Raw genomic sequence first — 14,196 nt, 5'->3', positions numbered from 1 at the left:
ATTTATTTTTAGGGATAGAATTCTTATTTGGAGGTGGTACCCCAATCTCCTCCCTGGTAGCTATACTATTGATTTTGTAAGCCACTCTTGGAGCCTTTTTTGACTGAACAATGGGATAAAAATATTTAAATAATAAATAAATTACTAATGACATATTTGGGATGAGGATTAGAGAGAGGAAAATAAAATGGCTTATCCTACGGACTTCATATATAAATTATATGCCACCTTTCTCCTAAGGCAGAAATTGCCCTAACAATAAAAAATGTAAAACAGTAACCACTTCTGCTTTGAAAGCACTGTTTCCAGTCTTATCACTTTCAAACTTTGAAATAAAAAGATGCTTTATTTGTTATCTATAGCACTCAACTGTGCAGCTGACAGCAGCCTAGTGATATTTTTGCTAGCAATGTTAGAATGATTTCCCACTTCTGACACATTTGATATGTCTCTTATGTTATTTTCTTTGTAGCATTGGTACTATAGCCAGGAATAAATCTACTGATGGTTGTTGCAGTTGTTTTGTGTGTCTTATGGCAACCTTAAGGTGAACTTGTCATGGGGTTTTCTGAGTGTGGGAGTATGTGACTTGCCCAAGGTCATCTAAATTGATTGTTGGTACATCTAGGGGTGAGCATATCTAATCAATATTAAAATCTCTCCACTGGTTGCAAGTTAATTTCTGGTCAAAATGCAAAGAGTTAGTTACAGTGGACCCTTGTTATACACTGGCGTTTGGTTCCAAGATCTCCCGTGGATAACAAAATCCGTGTATGCTCAAGTCCCATTAAATATAATGACATAGCAAAATGGTGTCCCTTATAAAAAATGGAAAACCAAGGTTTGATATTTGAAATTTATACTTTTTTGAACATTTTCAAACCATGGATGCTTGAATCCGTGTATTAAAAAAAATCAGTGTATAAGAAGGGCCAACTGTATTTTCTTTATAGCCCTACATGGTTTGGGTCCATCTATTTACAGGATTACTGCCTCCCCTATAATCCGTCCTATACACTCAGGTCCTCTGAGGGACATTTACTTCAACCCTCCATGACTAGACTGTCACCTATCACCCAGAGAACTTTTTCATCAGCCACCTCTAGACTGTGGAATGACTTGCCAAGAGAGAGTCAACAGCAAAACATATCTGGATTTAAAACACTATTAAACACTTATTTCTTCCGATAGGCCTATCCAGTCAATTTTAAACGCTGAAGTTTAAATTGGGATAGTTTAATTTTGTGCTGGATTATTTTAATGTGTGTTATGTTTATGTGTTTTAATTTAATATGCTTAAATAGTTTTATGCATTTTAATCTATGTTTCACCCCATGTTAAGCTTTGGGGAGAAGTGGTTAAGAAATAAAAAGTATTATTATTATTATATTGTTATTATTATTGTTTATTAATTAATCACTATATATGTTCAATTACTAACTGCATCCTTCTTGGATCCAGGAAAAAATTGGAAGAAGTGCCTTTGGGCTTTGTGTGTGTGTATGAGGAAGAGAGGCAGGCTAAGTCCACCAGGCCTGCCTGGAAGAAGCAGAGCCCTTCCTCCGGTCCATCTGCCTTGGTCCAGGCCTCAGAGGGAGAGAAGAATGCTGGACCTGATCCCCTCACCATTCCCTTCTCCTTTTGTGTCATGTCTTTTAGATTGTAAGCCTGCGGGCAGGGAACTGTCTGGTTAAAAAATAATAAATGTAAGCCGCCCTGAGAGCCATTAGGGCTGAAGGGCGGGATATAAATACCTAAATAAATAAAAAATAAAATGAGTGAGTGAGTGTGTGTGTGAATACACACACATCATTTGAAATGATGCATACATTTATTAGAATTGTACATATACACATACAAATAGCAGGAGGACCATGACAAGAGGAGAAAAGAGATTATTTGAAACTTGTACCTAACCTATAAATCAAGGGCAAGGAATGTATGGCCTTGCAAATATGATTGGGTGACATCACCATTTGCTATGATGGGCTAGGGCTAATGGGAACCAGAGTTCAGCAACATCCAGAGGACCACACACCTTCTACTTCTGCTATAAATAATCATGAATTTTAACAACCTCCTGTCATTTAAGTATTTATGTTCTAGAACAAAAGAAAATTGGATCATTCTAGGTTAGCAAAGGAAACTAAATAATAATAAAAGCAAGCTATGCTCCAGGGATGAGACTGCCATCCAGCAAAACTGAAAACTGTTGAAGGGCTGAAAAGTAAAGAACTTGGCTACAAGCCAAAAGGCAGTTTTGCTTGCTCATTAGAGTCTGAAATGGAAGTTCAAAGATTTTATTGTGAACTCAGTCCTACAAAATTCTCCATGAAAAACCCTATCTATGATTCTATCATTTCCAGTTGGCTAGAGACTGGGAGGGGAGAGGGAGTAGTGAGTGCTAATGGATCCCCCACATATGACTTGGCCAAGTTTCTGGCCACACAATTACAAACCCATATAGTGCAAAACCCCCACTACATCAAGGACTCAGCTCACGTCATAGGAAAAATCAATAACCTTGATCTAAAACCTGGAGACATACTAATCAGCTTTGATATGGTCTCCCTGTTCACCAAAGTCCCCATAATGGACACCATAACATTCATCTGACAAATTTTTCCAGAAGCTCTGGAAAACATTGCCTCACCACAAGCTGTTTCCAGTGGGACAATGGATTCTACAAAAAGAGAGATGGGGTAGCAATGGGAAGCCCTCTAAGCCCTGTGATAGTAAACCTTTACATAGAACACTTTGAAAAGCAAACGCTGGAAACAGCACCAAAAAAACCCACAACTTGGTTCCGATACGTGGATGACACTTTCAACATTTGGAGCCATGGAGAAGAAGATCTGGCTGTGTTCCTGAGCCATCTGAACAACATCCCCCCTAACTTCCAATTCACTATGGAAAAAGTAAAGGAAGGAACACTGCCATTCTTGGATGTCCTAGTCATCCGCAAACTGAACACAGTATACAGAAAACCTACACATACATACAGATACCTGCACAAGAACTCCAGCCATCACCCAGGACAAAAACGAAGCACAATAAAAACACTGGTAGACTGGGCAAAATGCATCTGTGAAGCCCATTTCTTAGAAGATGAACTGAAGCACCTAGACCAGGCTCTACAGGCGAATGGTTATTCCAGCTCAGATATCAGAAGGGCTGCCAGACACAGAAAAACCCAGAGGCGGGAAGACAAGCAACTACCCAGAGGGAAGGTATTGCTACCATACATCAAAGGAGTCACAGACAGAATAGGCAAAGTGGTGAAGAAACACAACCTCCAAATCGTTTACAAACCGACCAAGAAAATCCAGCAAATGTTGCGCTCAGTAAAGGACAAGAGAGACCCTTTCACAGCCACAGGAATTTACCGCATACCATGCAGCTGCGGACAAGTCTACATAGGGACCACGAAACACAGTGTCCAAACATGAACCAAGGAACATGAGAGACACTGCAGACTGGGTCAGCCAGAAAAATCAGCAGTAGCAGAACACATTATAAACCATCCTGGGCACAAAATGCTGTTTGAAAACACTGAAATTCTAGACCATGCCAACAACTATCAGGTCAGAATGCACAGGGAAGCCACTGAAATCCACAAACACTTGGACAATTTGAACAGGAAAGAAGAAACCTTCAAAGTAAATAAAGTTTGGCTACCAGTCCTGAAAAACACTAAAACCAGGACTCAGCAAATGCAAATGAGAACCACTCAGGGTCAGGGGCTTTCCCAGCAAACAATTATCATTAATTAAGCAGACACTAATCCTCTTTTGCATATCCTCCTACCCTGAGGATCAACAATACACAGATTAACATGGGAATCACACCTCCTTACCCAGGGTCACACAGTATCATATATATACCCATTCTCTTCCAGGTCAGCATTCTCTGAAGATGCCAGACACACATGCTGGTGAAACGTCAGGAATAAACTCTTCTAGAACATGGCCACATAGCCCGAAAAATCCACAAAAAAGCTTTGGAGTTTGTTTGTTTATTTGTTTATGGCATTTTTACATTGCCTCCTAGCTTGTCAAGGATCCTGAGACAATGGACAATGGATAAAAACTTTTTTAAAATCAATTAAAAATACTCTTTAAAAATAGTAATTTTAAACCAAAGAGATGAAATAGCCAGAGCAGTTTCAAAGACCAAAGGCAATACTCCTCACATTCCACGTCCCTGCTATATACTTTGTCCGACTTCAGTCTTTCTTTTCAATTTGAGTCCAGACACATCATGTTTGTCCTATCCTTTCACAATAGATGTTTGAGTGCCTTCTTATCAGGGATGTCATCTTCCGTTTCTGTCTCCAGCTTCCTTCTGGATTGCCTCATCATATGGTTTTCATAGTAAAAGCCATTCAAAAGTGGTTTATTGGTATCTGCTTCTGTGCAATACGAATAACATTTAGCTAAAGTACCACTGCAGCTGTCTTTCAGGTGGGATATAAAATTCACTCACTCACTTCATTCTATTTCTCATATTTCTTAAAAAGCAGAGGAGAGGCAATAGGAGTAGTAAATGGTAGTAGGAGTATCAGTAGCACAGTTGGACCTTTGTATCCATGGATTCTGTATCCATAGATTGAATAATCCGTGGTTTGAAAAATATTCAGATTTTTCCACACACCTCCAAAGCAAACCTTAATTTTGCAATCTTCTATAAGGGACACCATTTTACGACAGCATTGTATATAATCAGACTTGAGTATCCATGGATTTTGGTATCCATGGAGGGTCCTGAAGCCAAACCCAAGCAGATACCCAGGTCCCACTGTAGTAAGCTCGATACTCCATTAAATTACCTATTTCAAATCCTAGTGTATGAATTTGCTAAGAGGAAGAATGCTGAAAATAAATTATTATTCTACATGATTCTCTAAAAATTTATAAGGTAAAAAAAAAAAAAAAAATGAAAATCCAATTACTACCATTCTCCCTTTCTTGAAGGTAAGATTCTTAATGGAATGCCTCCAAGGATCAGTGTTTTCCTTTGAAGTTTTTTTTTTCCTTTTTTTAAAAAAAGTACAGAAAGGGGCTACACATAGGCCTTCTGCTGTTTGTTAGTACTCTCACCAGTCCTAACCAGCATAGCCATAGTAAGTAAGAAGTGATTTGTAGTTCAATGTCTAGAAGGATCCAAGTTGGCCACTCCTGCAGTAATATAGGTTTGAGGACTCTGTGCCCAGACTGCAAAAATGATTCTATCAGGAGAAACAGAGGCATAATGACAAGGGAACTGTTACTGAACCAGACATGGTTTAACATTTCCAAAGCCCACTTAACATTGATCATTTGTGCATGTGAGAGACAGAGATGGACAGTGACTGCAATCTGTTCCAAAAAAGAACATTGACTAGCAATTGTAGGGAAAGTAATTGGAGGGAAGAAAATCCCAGACTGTTAATCCTTGACTGGCCTGTGATTACATATACCATATATACTCATGCACAAGTCGACCTCATGTTTAAATCAAGGGAAGGTTTGGGGGCCAAAATCATGGATTTTGATATGAGCAAATTAGTTGAGGATAAAACTTAGAGGGCTATAACAAAAAAATCTAAAGGGGGAAACACCATTTCCTTCCCTCCATCTTCTTCTCTGGACCTCTCCCAACGACCTAACACCACTTATCATGTTCTGGAGGAGAAGATTTTAACATCTGATGGGGAAAGGAAAGAAATGGATTTAAATGAGGAGTTTGGTGGGGTGAGAAGCCTTTAACATTGGATTAGAAAGGAACTGGTTTTAAATGAAGGGTTTGGTGGGGAAGAAAGTCTTTAATATCAGGTCACACAATATATATACCCCAGTCCTTTCCAGGCAAACATTCTCTGAAGATGCCAGCCACAGATGCTGGCGAAACGTCAGGAAGAAACTCTTCTGGAAAATGGCCACATAGCCCGAAAAAGCCACAAAAAACTATCTTTAACATCAGATTGGAAAGAAACTGGATTTAAATGAGGGGTCTGGTGGGGAGGAAAGATCAGGAAAGGAATCACCTCCCTCCCTCCTCACTCGCTCTCTCTCTCTCTCTCTCTCTCTCTCTCTCTCTCTCTCACACACACACACACACACATATTGGCTCTCTGCAAGCAGGTCTTTCTGAAATTACTGCCAAGGTACATGAGGTGGTGTTTCTTTTAGGACCTTTCTAAGCACTATTACTTTATTGACCCATATAAGTCAACCAAGGATTTTAGGGTCAATTTTTGGGCACAAATTTCTCAATTTACAGTCAAGTGTGTATGGTATATCTTCGGAGCATTTGATAGCTGTTTCCACACGTCATGATCCTTCTCATTGTTATTTCTTTGTACTGAGCAGCAGACATATTGTTACAACTTCAGTGATTCTCTGAGCATTGGAGCAGATTATGTTGTCCAAGAGCAGACTGAGGACTTTATCACACCAGCCTGCTGTCTTGCCACAACTGCATTAGTTTAAGGAAATAAAAACATACTTGCTTGGAAACATTCATTATCATACCTTTCTGAAATGGCAGTAAGGCACTGGTTTGGAGATCTATGGTCTCATGATCTCTTTTCTGCATAGCCTCCATAACTTGGCCTTCCTCTTTCTGATCTACCCCAAAACTGCTTTTCATTTGTTTATTATTTTTCTTTTTACTGCAGTTGCACAAATATGGCAATGTGCTGAAATAAAAAAGTAAATAAAGAATAGGAAAGGAAAGGGAAACAGCCTGCTTGGGAATAGCAAGGAGGAGAAAGGAGAGGAGCAGAATTATGCCTGCTAACATTGTGTAACTGACTGAGGAGCAGAACTGCAATGGGAGGCACTTATTTTATGGAAATCCACAATGGGAAAGAAATGTGATTGGAAGGCATTGACAGGTTTCATTCATCATTGAAAAGGACTGCTCCAAGAACAGATGGAATTAAAACAGTAGCAGGATGGACAAGATATCATGGGATAAGTACTGGCCAAAGTCACATTTATCCTGTTGAAATTCTGCTTTGCTAGATCCATGTGATATAGTCCTCAGAAATACTGGAATGGACATTTATTTTTGCAGTGTAGGCTATTCTCACAGTGGTTTCACCACAGCTAGGCAGAGGGGAAAATAAAACCACTTTTTTTAATCCAAGGCAAACAGCTCCTATGGGAAATATGAGATGATGTGTGTATTCCTGCATGGCAGGAGGTTTAATTGGATGGCCCTTGTAGTCTCTTCCAACTCTATGATTCTATGACATCTTGGCCTTACTGCTGAACCATTATAATCAGTCAATGCTACACCCTACCTTAGTTCTAAGAAATTTAATGCAACACAGATGGAGCTATCCCTTTTTATTCCCTCCAAACTCTGTATTAGACAACAGGGATTTGAATTTGGATCTACTTTTCTGAAACCCAGCACATAGGACAGAGTATTTCTGTGACCACTGCCTCTCTTCTTCTTGCAGCTTTCTTTTTTCTACCCTCTCTACAGTGACCAGGAAAAGGGAGGAGGAAATTGGGATTTTTTCTTTGCCTATCATTCCCTTGTTCCAGTGAAGAATGTTGGCTTTTCTGTGTGTGGAGGACTTCTATCTAGGTGAAGTCCATGGAGAAATCCCATGTTCTGTTGCAAAATAGGCAAAGGTAAGAAAGTGTTGCAACAGGTCAATGCTTTGCATATCCTGTGATTCATAATTATTCTCCATGCTCTTTAATATTGAAGCAAACTTATTTGGTGAGATCATCTAGGGAATTTGCAGTATGGTTTCATCAGTTTGTTGATGTCACCCACCATACTGATGGCACTCAGCTCTGTTTCTCTTTGTCATTAGATTCAGGCAGGCTGTTTTCCCAGAAAGGCAGGATGTAAAGCAACCAGGCAAAGAAACTAACAAACAGTATTGTTTGCTGTATTACAATATTTCTCTACCCTTTCCCCCATAGCATTTAATGGTTCTTGTTAGATTAAACACTGCAATTAAAGTAGCAAGAACATCTAAATACCCTTACAATTAAAAACACATTCACTAAAACAATTCTCTCAATGAAAGACATATGTGCTGCAAATAGAAAGTGTTTATGTAAGGTTAGCATGTTTTTATTCAATCACAGTTCAAGAGATAATAGTTAGCTCTCATCTCTCTCTATGAATATGCATTTAAGGCAGTGCTCCCCAAACTTTTTTGGGCTACTGTCCAAAAGAGAAGGCCCTTTCCTCTTAATAATAATAATAATAATAATAATAATAATTTATTTATTTATAACCCACCTCTCCCTACAGATCAATGACAACCCTAGTGTCCTTCACCACCACATGTATTGCTTGATATTAGGTCTACTGTTCTACTGTACATTCAGAACAACCAGTCTTCGTCTCCGCTCCCTTTGCCATCTAGTCACATTGGGAGTAGTAACCAAGGCGCTGGATGAACAATGACTGAGAAGCCTCTTGCCCATGCCAGCCTTGCAGCAGAGGTATCACTAGTGGGCATGGGGCGGTGGTGTCAGACTGCACCTGGTGTTACCATAAGTGGAGTGACACCACAACCATCATCCTTGTAATGTACCTTGCAACGTACAAGAAGCTTATCAGAAGAGAAGGCATGGCCAGAAAGTGGGACAAATAAAGCCTCTCCTATCTCTGCCTACTGAACTTCAAACACCCTCTGGGAGAAGAGGAGGAGACATGACTGAACTTTCTAGATCCTGCTGTCCTCCTAGTATGGCCTGGACCCATCCACAAAAGAAGGAGAATTGAGTAGGAGAATCAGGTAGCCAGTGAATATGAGGAAGTCTGCAGTCTGCCATTAACACAAGAGCCCCCAGCTTTGAAATGTAGGAGGAATCCTGTTAACTCCCCAAGCAGAAGGCAGTTGGGTCTATTCTGCTTCCTGCTTCAGGAGCTAGAAGTTGCTGTCTCCGACTGACATACCAGCCTCCTGCTTTGGATGTTAAAAGGAGGAGGAAGAATCCCTGGATTCCTCCTACACCCCAATCATAAAGCTGGAGGCTCTTGTATCAAGGGTAGGCAGCAGCCTCCTGCTTCCAGGGATGATTCTTCCGGGTTGTTCCCACTTAAGATTTGAAACGATTTAAAATACAACGTTTTTAATAAAATCGATTCAAAATAACACTGTTCTTATCCCGCTATCCGAATCGCTTTGTTCATCGTTCCCATCTGTTTGTTTAAATCGAAGTTTTTACCTGCAAGCGTTCCTACTTGGCATGAAATCGGTGTTTAAATAAAGCGATTCTTCTCCTCCATACCTTATTTGGAGCTGTCAATCAATAGTACGTCAGAATGACGTAACGTTAATCCGGAATATTTGGAAGCGATTTATCTTTTGGCATCGTTTCCATTTCATTGACAGCCAGGGAGAATCCCTTCAGAGAGCACAGAGATCAATGGGAGAGGCTTCTGGCAAAAAGCGAAGCTCTTTCCAGAGGAACTATGGGATAGGTTTTGGAGGGCAGCATCCTTTCTCCCAAGACAGCCAGGGAAAATCGCTTCAGAGAGCACAGAGATAATGAAGGAGGCTGCTGGAAAAGCAGGGAGGGAGCACTCTTCCCAAAGATTCTCTTTCCAGGGTTGGAGGAGAAGGCAGATTCCATTTGAGAAATGGACGGAGAAAGGCTCTATCCCCCCCCCCCCCCCATTGATCAGAGCCCTTCCTTGCCTGGGCGAGATCAGATGCCTCCTCGCGAGGAGCTTTCCCTTCCTTGCCTGGGTGAGATCAGATGCCTCCTCGCGAGGAGCCTTCCCTTCCCTGTCTGGGCGAGATCAGATGCCTCCTCGCGAGGAGCCTTCCCTTCCCTGTCTGGGTGAGATCAGATGCCTCCTCGCGAGGAGCCTTCCCTTCCCTGTCTGGGCGAGATCAGTGCCCAAGCGGGCAGGGAATGTCTCCTCGCGAGGAGCCATCCCTTCCCTGCCTCTCCTCCGTTAGAAATGGGCTCTCCCCACACAGAGGGGAGGTTGCAATCCACCGGGGGAAGCCTTGAGCAGCCGGGACTTCAGGTGTTTAAAGTGCTGAAGAGATTAAGCGCCTGTAAACCATTAAAATAAAAAATAAAAATAATCCTTATCTCTTATTGAAAGACCACAGCGGACAAAGGGGTGAGGGAAGCAAAAATGGCGACAGCCAGACAGATGGGGACAGAAAGGGCAACTCCCCCAAGGACAGCCCCATCGCACTCCGCTCCTCCCATTCATCTAACGCAATTTCAAAGGCTGTCGTTCCTATTTAAATGCTCCGGTTCCTAAATCGAATCAATGGAAAAATGTAGGTCAGACCCTAGTGTTTTTTTAACACGTGTTAAATGAGGAAAGCTCGAATCAAAATTTTATTCCGCTCTACAATTCGATTTGTAGTGGAGACGATTGCGGGTTGCTCTAGAACCGTTCTAGGTTTAAATCGGATCCTAATAGGAACGCCACTCCTTGGATTCGATTCAGAACGCGGGGTTTCACCTAGTGAGAACAACCTCATCATCCTCCTAAGTCCCAAAGAAGGCTGCTGTGTTAATGGGAGGCAGTAGCCTTCAGCTTTGGGAGTAGGGTGCAAGAGGAATCCAGAAATACTTCCTCCTTTTAACTCCTGAAGCATAAGGCTGTTGTTAGAACAGGTGACAGCAGTCTCCAGCTTCATGTCAAGGGTGCAGAAGCAATCCAGGGATTCTGTTTTGGAAGTTAGGAGGTCAAAGAATCCCTGGATTCCTCCTGAACCCCATTCCCAGAGCTGGAGGCTGCCATCTCCCATTCTTCCTCCACTTAGCTCACAAGAATTTCCCAACTGTCATTGCTAGTGAAAGATGTAGCTAAGGAAGTGAGCTCATGTGGAGAGGTGATGAGTGGAAGACACCACCACACAAAGCAATCAGTGAGGCTGTGTGATGGTTTTAAGGGAACCTCTCCTAGCTTATGTTCTTCCTCAGTAACAACTCTTGCTGTCTTGACCACACTGGAACGTTGCTTGAACACCTGTGTCCTGATTTTCATGCATGAAATGTTGGGGATATGCTCCTGCTGGGAGCCTGCCTGAGTTTTAAGATCCTCAAGGGTGGACTTTGTCTCTGTCCCACCCCCACAGGGACATTTGGTAAGAACTTGTGAGAGAACATGTGTTAACTGTGGGGTTTTTAATGTGGAGATCAGTACTTTTATCTTTATTACTGTTTTAAAACCTTTAAATTTGTGTTTTAATATAATTGCTTGTTTCTTCCCTTTTTTAAAACTGTTGAGTTAACACTGTATAAATTTAGTTGTATTTTGTATTTTTGTTTTAATCTATTTTATAAGCTACCTTGGGATATGGGGATAAAAATATGACCTTAAATGAACCAGTTAATCCTTCATTGTGGCACTTGTGAATCTTATATCGACAGACATTGGTGATGAGGTAGGGTTTTCCACTGTGCATAACAGCAATAGGATAGCTTAGGGGACTCAGGCTAGATTTATGATAAGCATGGATATCTTGACACTGTTTTCCACTTTGCAGCATCCTCTGCCTCAAGTAGCCACCTGAGTTTCCTTAATGAAAGGACTTGTCCTGGCCCTAGTTTAGTCCCAGGCCCAATTTCATGATTAGGGCAACCCTTGACATCTTTTGTATTACTGTAGAGCTTGAAATAGCTGTCCTATAGCAGTTTTCATAGCCAACCCAATGCCAAATGTGAGGTGAAATCTCTCAGTGTATCCTAAGGGAAAAGACTGTCTTCTCAGAATAAGTTAAAAACCCCAATAGCCTGAGCGCTAAGATAATGCTCATGGCATTATTGGTCATCATGAGACATCACACTGCGTCAGTGAACTACATATTGACTGAAACCTCAGTGAGGCTTTAAATCAATGCAACATCTCAGAACACAAGATCTGTTGTGCAGGGAATTTGAGGGCTTACTGTAACATTAAAAACAGCTCTTTTCTCCTCCCCAGCCACCTCAGCATTTAAAAGAAGAATTGCCTCCCCCCACAAAACTCCTCCATCAAGTAATAAAATCAAAATATACAAATAATGATTCAGTCCAAATAGAATTATTCTACTTTCTAGTGTATGGTAACTAACCAACACTTTTTTGTGCATGGAATTCAACAGGATTTTCTATTCCCCTGAAGAATGCATGTCAGTGAAATACAAACAAGTTATTTTTGTTTTGTTAAAAAAAACCATTCACATGCAGTACAGTGGAATCAGTTGCTATAATGAGATTTCACCATGCATTTTGAATCCCATTTTAGGAAAAAAGGAGGAATAGAAATTAAATGAATCAAATAAAATTTCCAAAAGGGACAAAATTTGTCATTTCATTGGAAGTCATGAGGTATACAGAAAGATTGTGGAGTCAGGTGTCAGGGTAAAAGGCTTCAGTGATCAGAAAATATAGCACCAACATCCTCTTTGTTTCATTATTCCTTTTTTTAAATATAAAGATGGAAAATACATGCAGACCATGAAATATCGCCAAAAAAATCCCAGTGTTTCATATCATACATTCCAAAATCATATAATCATATAATTATAAATATGAAGAAATATCATCAGAAATCTGTAATAGTTCCCAACATCAGGTCCCTGGCTGTTGTTGGACTACAACTCCCATCACCCCAGCCAATATGGCCTGTGGTTATAGGTAATGGAAGTTGTAATCCAGTAACATCTAGCTACCTAAGGTTGGTAGACTCTCATTTAAAGACCAGACACAGTACAGTCAAGGAGATTTTCCCTGTGTCTGGAATGTGAACCAGGGAAAGAGAAAAAGAAACATGGTGTACTGATATCAGATGCTTAACTTGTTATGAAGACTCAGCAGAATCTTTGAAATGTGCTCTTTGTCATGTCCTCCCATGATCCTACAAAATGATTCAGACACCAATAATTATCAGGCCGACATTGGATTAGACACTGAGATGATAGGGCAATGGATGTTTTTTCTGGGAGGCAGAATACACTAATTGCATTAAGAGCTATCATCAAAGCAAGGAAACTTGGTTAATAAAATGATTGCCTGAGGATGATGGCAACTCCAGAACTGTACAAGCAGACAATGGAGAGATGCTATGTGTTTTAGAACAGTGAACAATTAACTATAAGCCCCAAAGAAGAATTATGAATCAGCTAAATGGCCTATGAATCAGACATCCAGGGGAGCACAGTGTGTTCACTTCACAGTATGTATATCAAATATTTTGCTAATATCTTCTCTCCCTTCCAGATTGCCAGAAACAGTCCCTGAAATATCTGTCCCTCCCCCCATTTTTGCATTCTGAAACATACTCTCACCCAGGGATTAAAACATGTCCCTGAGGCAGATGCTTTCAGCTTTCACACAGCTGCAGGGGCTACAGTTTGAGCCAGAAGGTGCCTTTTTCTGCCAAAGACACATGACATCCCTTCGAAATACTGTTGCTTTCATCTGCATATTTAATCTCCCAGAAAAGGAACCGTAGATGTCCCTTTAGGCATGGAATCCAATTGTGCACAATTGAGCTTTTTGTGAACGGTAACTTATCAAGACAACTACTATATTCATAAACAATGAGAACATCAATACAGGCTAGTGATTTATCTTATTGGACTGGCCTCAGTCAGCTGAAGAACAACAGCAAGTTGTTGTTTTTATTTTTCTTTTTTCTTTTTTTAAAAAGGCAGAATGGATGGAAAGATAACTCATTTCCAGTTACCTTCACTGCATTTGCTTATTTGTGATAATGGGAGTGGTGAGTGGAGCATGGGCTAGAGAAGCCAGCACAGACACCTTGCTGGAGTAAAGCAGGCCACAAGTTTATTAGGTTACAGCTGTATAAAGGCTTGGTTTGGCACAGGACAGTGGCTTCAAGCACTGATTGACCCACATGCTGATTGATGACAGCCATTGTCTCCTCACCCCAGCCAGATAATGGGGAGGGACCACAGGATGACAGTAAATGTGATCCCACATGATCTCACCACTGAGTGTTTCTCCCTCTCACAAAGGAATGAGGTGGGTCCAACAGCCCCTAGGGTTGGTATGAAAAGAAACTACCCTGTTTTTAACTGCCCACTCCTGGAAGATACCAAAAACTTTAACAGCCACTGAATAGAATCACAGAACCTTATCACATGAGGGACTTACACACAAGGTAATTGTAGCCCAAACATTGCCCAAATGCTCCAGAAGCGCAGAGAGGGGAACATCCATTGCACTTCAGAAACATCACTGAAGTGCTCTCATT

Source organism: Sceloporus occidentalis, unplaced genomic scaffold, assembly GCF_023333645.1.
Source record: "Sceloporus occidentalis isolate IW3139 unplaced genomic scaffold, rSceOcc1.0.p SCAF_4, whole genome shotgun sequence".
NCBI lineage: Eukaryota > Metazoa > Chordata > Lepidosauria > Squamata > Phrynosomatidae > Sceloporus > Sceloporus occidentalis.
The sequence above is the reverse complement of the archived record's forward strand: the minus strand, read 5'-3'. Positions refer to the sequence as shown.